Below are 6,694 nucleotides of genomic sequence, written 5' to 3'. Positions count from 1 at the left end.
ACCCCCCTCCCCTCCCTCTCGCAAATCACCCACAAGTCCTACAGTTAGATATTTTGCTTCATGTTTTATTATTTAAATTATTTATTTATGTCATGTATTTATATATTTATGTATTTATTTATTTAATTGTGGATATTGACTAATTCTGTGTACATACTGTGGTGAACATTTTCTTGCAGAGCGTCAGAGATTTGTTAGATTTGTATTGAAAAGAAAGGCCTTTTTTTGTTGAGTATTGAATGTGAATTGGTCAATGCAGATTGAAAATGACCTCTGCTGTTTTACATTATGTACTCACATTATGAACTTTTTCTTTGTTCAAACCTTCTTTTTTAATTTATTATTATTATTATTATTATTATTATTATTATTATTATTATACATTTTTATAAATCTTACATTTTTATAAATGTTTAATGTTATTTATCATTAGTGCAGCAGACAACGCTGTCTTCCATTACTCTGTGTCCTAGTTAAGGGACAAAATGTTTACCGTATGTCACTACTGTGATAGTGATGTTACTGTAATAAAGATTAATGTAAAATCCTGTGGAGAAAGCCAGCCAGTAGTATCTACTGTTTCCGTGTTCGGAAAGACTTTTTAAAATCTTGCTTTTTAAAGTTTTGGACAGACTCAATGGTCATTATATCTCTTCTGAATTTTAGGAGTACTTAATATCAGATGAATTTATTAACAGTTGTCACTGTGCAAGTGAAAAAATGCTGTATTTTATTGTCTTATTTCATGTCGTGTTGTTTTATATGTAGCTGTTAATAGAAATTATTATTATTATTATTATTGTTGTTGTTGTTGTTGTTGTTGTTGTTGTTGTCAAAGCTTTACCAGAGATGTTCAACACCAACACTTTCAATGGCAATTGACCTGTATTTCTTTTAAATGTTTTGATGTTTTTAAATGTTTTTTATTAGTCATTGTGTATTATCATGAACAATGGACAGTTTCAGTAAAATAATAAAATATCTCAGAAACATAAATTGTTCTCTTGCATTTTAATTTCACTAGATAACACTGAAATCTGGCATAAGTACACCACACAATCCATTCCCCCAGATTATTTATTCTATGAACAACATATCACTCAAACAGTTTAATACTATTAACTAGAATAATCTTCTACCCCAGTTTAGAGTGATATAATACCTGCTCCCATGTGTTGTGGAAATATGCTATACCCTTTCAGATCACACAAGGAAAACACATACAATGATTCTGTCCTCATAATACCTCTTTCTCCAATTTGTAACGAACGGTGACTCAGAAATAGACTCGAACATTGTCAATGAACTGTAACCAGAAAATTCCAAAAATTCTATTCTGTGTGCCTATTTAGATTTCAGCAGATATCCCAAAGGAAACTGACCAGAGCTCATATTTAAACAATGTTCTGGTTTCGTGTTTGTCACTATGCACACAGTGACTCAGTCGTTCAATGACTTTCCTCTCCTTAGGTGATACTTGAGGGTGACTTCTGAAGCAGTATTAAAATTCCCCCAATTTGTCTGGTATCGTACTGGAGCACACTTCATGGATGTACTAATGTCACCAATTTTAAACATACTATATATATATATATATATATATATATATATATATATATACAGTATGTGTGTGTGTGCGTGTGTGAAACCACACATAGGCATGAGCACATTTATGCAGTGTTTTATAATGTCTCTTCTCTTTCACGTGTAAGTAGGGCATGTTTTCACACACTGCCCAAGGATGTTGAGCAGAATACTTTTGCAAGTTAATAGCTGTCGGGACATGCCTGACCTTCTGGAACTGCTGATAAGATCTCAAACTCCAGATTTTATGGCCTGTAGGCCATCCCTCCTTTGTGTAGATGGCAATTTGTATATTCTTAAGATACGGAAATTAATTTGTGTCACCTGTAGGAACATGAGTCTCTGGTTTTGCATTTATTCCACAATGCTGAAACCTACAGTACAAGGGACATTCAATAAAAATAAAATAAATAACATTTTAGAAAACATTTTCACTGCAACATTTTTTCATAACCCAAGACATATGTATTATGTAAAAAATTAAAATACTTTAAATATTTTTTCTGCCGAGTCTCAGGGGGATATGTTGGTATGAAACTGGATTTATAAGTAATTTTTATTATATGTAAATGAAGGAAGCTAATGCATGAATAATAACAGATCAATATTTATAAATATATGGATAAAACAGACAAAGTTATGGAAAGATTCTGTAATATTTTCACAATTCAAAATTAAGTACAAATTATTAGAACTTAGGGTGGCTATGCAAGCAATACTCTAGTTTGCCATTTCCAACTGGAGGTGTGGCCTGAACTTGCTGATTAGACAGGGATAGTGAAATTGGAAATGAATTTTTTAGAAATATGGTAATGTGAAGGATGAAAATCAAGGTAATTATTATTATTGCATCTGGGCCTGCCTGGAAGATTCCAGGATACAGTGGAATACAGCTGGATGGTGCTTACAGATTGCAATACACAATAAATGCAGGTAATATGATTTATTTTTTAATATTTGCGGTTATAAGTGACAGTACTTCCTTCTGTGGCTGACTTATGCTCTGCCTATATTAATTTAGGTAGGTACTATCAGCGCATGTCTATAAAAGGCAACGTTACATCCTCCTATATGAATTCCTTGTGCTTCACATTAATATTACATTACATTACATTACAGGCATTTGGCAGACGCTCTTATCCAGAGCGTCGTACAACAAAGTGTATAACCATAACCAGGAACAAGTATGACGAAACCCCTAGAGAGAAGTACCGGTTCAAGTACAGGGAACAACCGCATAGTTCAACTTGGAACCTGATGGTTAAACTGATTAACACTAACAACGAGAACGGCAACAACGCAATCTATGGAAAAATAAAAATACATAAAAATACAAGTAGTCGTTAAGACAAATTTATCTCCTGTACTTATACTCATAATAGGAAGGCCGTAGCAGCAATGGAAGAGTAAGCTCAGCGGCAGTCCTGATGTAACATCCTGTTGAAGCCCGTCATTGTAGTTCCGTGCCCTGGGGTTTGGGCTGAGTCACAGGTGCATCAGGGGCACACTCCTCCAGTCTAGCCGTGGCGGAACGGGAAGTGGCAAATACACTTTGGGCAATCCTATCGGCGTACCCGCCTTTGAGTCTTTGATCACGGACTCCTGCTACACGTGATACACAACTATTGTGTCTCGATTTAATTTAATGCCTGTGATGTATTTTAACTTCCTGTTTGTCTATTGTATTGTGTTTGGCTGTGTTTGGCCTCTTGGCCAGGCCATTATTGTGAATAAGGGTTATTTTTTTTTTTTTTTTGTAAATTTAGAACAATTAACTTGCCTGGTTAAATACTGGTTTCATAATAAAGTAACTAAATAAATAAATAAATAAATGAGGGTCAGGTAAAGACATGCACTATAGTGCTCCCTCCCATACTGAGAGAGAATGAGAGGATATGGTAACTGGGATATATAGGGATTTTTATATTTCAAAAATAAATGAAATCCTAAGGCTTGAATATAAAATTTCACCAAAAAAGCAATAAATAAATAAATAAATAAATATAGAAAAAATGTAGAATGATGGAACAATACTTGTGCAACCTGCATGTGGCAAACTTGGGATGAAATTATTTGATTTCAGATGGAACAATACTTGTGTAACCTGCATGTGGCAAACTTGGGACGAACAGCCCCTCCGCCCGTCACTGGATGAAGATGAAAGGAAATGCATGTACAAACATTAAGCCACAAAACAAACACAAATCGTGCAATATCCTCCTTCAGCTGCACTGCGCTGGTTTGATTACTTCCTCTTTCAATAAATGACGACGGCGGACTTGGTTAGTGTCCTTGTTTTCAGTAGCAGAGTTTTTTTTTTTGTGACCTCACGCTCTTGCGACATCTAGCATTCCTCTGAGGCAAAGAAGTCTGGGTCAATTTAATGAAGACAGCTCATAATCTCCATTTCCAGAGTGTTGCAACAGCGCACTTAAAATCGTTGGATTGCACAGAGTGGAATTCTGTCACTCTTTTCAAAGGGCGGAGACATGCTGATTGCTCATGGACACGTCACTGGAAGCCACCGGAAGGAAATGGTTCAGAAAAATTCAACGGGGAAAATCCAGGAGCCTGATAAGGGGCCAGGGAAATGAACCAGCGTGGGATAAATACAGGGAGGGAGGAGGGGCTGGGGTGTTTATGGAACACGTTCCATCATGTCTCGACAGTACTCAAGCTGAGCCTTCCGTCTTGTGGCCTCCGACTGTCCTTGGCTCAGATACATGTGTGTCCCTGCCTGCACAGTCCTGGTTCTGTGCTTTTACATGCCAAACTGCATTTATTGACCATAAATTACAAAATTTTAATTACATTTAAAAATGAACACATGCAATTATTATGCCTTATATTCAAAGTTAAATTAAAGGAGAAATGTTGAGAAATTGAAATGTGTCAATAATTAGATAAATAATGTAATTGTCATGTAAAACTTTGGATTTCAGTCATAACCTGAAAAAAACGGAAGAGAATAAGTTCACTTCAAAAATAATAACAAAAACTCCCACCTGGCTTATCATAAAAAGGCTAAGCATGTACATTCCAGGAATGTGTAGCTAGCCTGGCAGCCTTTAGTATCACATGCTGCATCACTTCCATGGGACTTTTTTTCTGCAAACTTTATTCATTTATTCATTAATCTAGGGAAATTGCAGTACAGTGCAGTGTGTATAATTTGAAATATCTATCTATTTATCTGTGTATTGATATGCACTATATATATATTTTATAAATTCAGACTGCCCAGGGACAACAACTGGAAATGAGCAATCTAGCTAAATCTGGCACATTTACATCACATAATAGTGATGTTAATCAATGTGTATTGTCCCTGTCAAATAAATAAATAAATAAATACATTTTTCACAACTCCACGCATTTCATGTTACCATACATCTCCTGTCTTAAGTCAATTAGGGTATCTACTTTATTTCCATAAGATGTCATTACAAAATAATAGCTCAGAGACAAAATTTATTTCAGCTTTTATGTACTATATCAGATTTTCTGTGGGTCAAAAGTTTACACACACTTTGTTAGTATTTGGTGGCATTGCCTTTTAATTGCATAACTTGAATCAAATGCTTGGGGTAGCCTTCCATAAGCTTCTCACAATACTTTACCAGAATTTTTGCCCATTCCTCCTGACAGAACTGGTGTAACTCAGTCAGGTTTGTGGGCCCCCTTGCTCGGACATGATTTTTCAATTCAGTCCACAAAAATGGGATTCAGGTCAGGGCTTTACGATGGTCATTCCAACACTTTCACTTTGATGTCTTTAACCCATTTTGTTACAACTTTGGAGGTATGCTCAGGATCATTGTCCTGCTAGAAGATCCTTGATAATCTCATTGCAATCTACATAGAGAATGATAGGCTGTCTCCCACAGAGGAAAAACAAAAATAAAAACATAACTCGTGCATAAGCAATGAAATGTGGCTTTGAATAAAAAGGATTTTAAGTTTTCAATGTAAATAAGTGACGTTGAACAAGAACAACAACATTGAACTTTTACAACGCCGTGACCTACCACTGAATAAAAAAACACGTCCCCAAATCTGGAGTGACAGCAATGTTTTTTTTTATTTTTTAAATAGTTAGCAGCTAAACAAATGCATTGACTGTAACTATGAAAATATGTAAAAATACTTAAATGGGATAAGTCAGTAAATATATTCCAGGGAAGTCTGTTTCTGTTGTCCTTTTGTCCCTGTTTTTGATTATAGCAATGGGTGAACAAAATGATAAACAAATTTACCGTAAACTGTGAGTAATGTCCAAATACACCAGGATAAGTTAGCAAGTATATTCCACGAAGTCTGGTGAAAAGAAAAACACATAAAACAAAATGAAAGAAGATAGCACAGATGATCCTTCATGAGTTGTTTTAATAATGAGCTCCCAACTCTGGTACAAATTATATAGATGAAGAATAAATAATTACTTACAAAACAAGAGGAAGACACATGGTTATAGTTACACGGCAACTGGTCTTGATTCACATCACAGCCAGCAAGTCATGAAAGTAGAGATCAGTTTAGATGGGCATCTTCCCTTGTGAACTTTTAGGCCTGGTCTGCCACTTCTGGCCTGAATGGTCTTAGCGCCCCCTACTGGCTCTAATGACAGCGGAGTGCCTCCTGTTCTGAAATCACTTTCATCCAAAACACACCACTCCCTCAATCTTCACTTGTTTCAATTGGTCAGAATCTGTCACTAGCATGATTGGTCAAAGCCTTTGAAGGAAATATGGATGACTCTGAGCCTGGGGTAAAGGATTTTTCCTCCTCAAAAGATTCTCATACATTATTTTTCCCCAGAAAAGGTGTTTTCGTTTTGTTCTACTGGGGGAGGGGTACCTCCTTAAATAAGCACCCTTTCCAGAATGGCCGCTGGTGTAATTAATTAAATCTGCCTGATGTCTAGAGAGAGTTGATAGCTTAACCTGTGCTACTGTAAGGCTCACACTAGTCAGACTAGTCTGACACTGGGGTGTGTTTTGGATGATAGTGGATGCAAATAAATAAATACATAAATAAATACATAAATAGATAACGCCTTCCTGTTGTGTTTTGTCCCCAGTTTAAATGGAGCTGTGGTTTACACTGAGTG

This window comes from Anguilla anguilla, chromosome 17, assembly GCF_013347855.1.
Source record: "Anguilla anguilla isolate fAngAng1 chromosome 17, fAngAng1.pri, whole genome shotgun sequence".
In the NCBI taxonomy this organism is placed as follows: domain Eukaryota; kingdom Metazoa; phylum Chordata; class Actinopteri; order Anguilliformes; family Anguillidae; genus Anguilla; species Anguilla anguilla.
This window is presented reverse-complemented; position numbering follows the sequence as displayed.